The sequence below is a fragment of the Apium graveolens genome, chromosome 3, assembly GCF_009905375.1.
Source record: "Apium graveolens cultivar Ventura chromosome 3, ASM990537v1, whole genome shotgun sequence".
NCBI classification, from domain to species: Eukaryota; Viridiplantae; Streptophyta; class Magnoliopsida; order Apiales; family Apiaceae; genus Apium; species Apium graveolens.
This window is the reverse complement of record NC_133649.1, coordinates 165,837,716-165,838,838: the sequence shown is the minus strand read 5'-3', so window position 1 is coordinate 165,838,838 and position 1,123 is coordinate 165,837,716. Positions and strand designations below refer to the sequence as shown.

At 41.9% G+C, this 1,123-nt stretch overlaps 1 non-coding gene across 1 annotated transcript; it reads left to right on the top strand.

Moving 5' to 3' along the window:
- Positions 1–278: 278 nt before the first annotated feature.
- On the top strand, positions 279–385 carry LOC141715334 (small nucleolar RNA R71). The gene has a single exon (XR_012572100.1). It is a non-coding gene; the product is annotated as a small nucleolar RNA R71 (small nucleolar RNA).
- Positions 386–1,123: the final 738 nt, after the last annotated feature.

Below are 1,123 nucleotides of genomic sequence, written 5' to 3'. Positions count from 1 at the left end.
TAACTTCATAATTAGCCAAAGTGTCCACCTTCATCGTCAAAGCCTTAAGTTGGGCAGTTATAGCAATTGCTGCATCCAACTCTAGAATTCCTGCTACCTTTCCCTAAGTCTGTCTCTGGGAAGGATTCTGGTACTCATTAGCAGCCATCAGTTCAATCAGTTCATAAGCTTCATCGTAGCTTTTAGCCCACAAGGCCCCTCCTAATGCTGCATCAAGCATGGGTCTAGAAGTAGCACCCAATCCATTATAGAAGCAGTTAATAATCATCCAATCAGGCATGTCATGGTGTGGGCACTTCCTTAGCATCTCCTTATATCGATCCCAAGCCTCACACAGAGATTCCCTTGTTTACTGAGCAAACTGAGTAAGAGCATTCCTGATTGCAGCAGTATTCACCATAAGGAAGAATTTAGTGAGAAACTTTTGAGCCAGATCTTCCCAAGTGGTGATAGACCCTACTGGTAGAGAATGTAACCAACACTTAGCCTTGTCCCTCAGAGGGAATGTAAAGAGTCGTAACTTGATAGCATCTTCAGTCACATCATTGAATTTGAACGTGTCGCTGATCTCGATGAAATCCCTGATGTGCATGTTGGGGTCTTCAGTAGGAGAACCCCCAAACTGAATTGAGTTCTGTATCATCTAAATCGTGCTTGACTTGATCTCAAAAGTATTAGCCCTGATGGCTAGCCTGATAATGCTTGACTGAATGTCATTAATCTTAGGCTGAGAATAGTCCATCAAAGGCTTAGGATATTCTAATTGATCACCCATCTCTACTAAAGTTGGTTCGTCGACTTTGTCTTCTTCTTCTTCTTCCTTCTTTTCTTCCTCAAAAACTTATCTTCGAACCACCACAAGTTCTTCCTCAGCTTTATCCAGTGTTCTCTTACGAGTACGCGAACGCGTATGCACACACCCTCGATAGAGTACCTGACATAAGACAAAGAAAAAAATAAGTAACAATGTCCGAGTCAATAAACTTTAACAACCACTGATGGAAAGCACATAAATTATAAATTAACACTGCAGTCCCCGGCAGCGGCGCCAAAAACTTGTTAGTCGCTAAACACGCGCTAATAATTCATGCAAGTATACGCGTTCGCAAGTAATATAGAATCT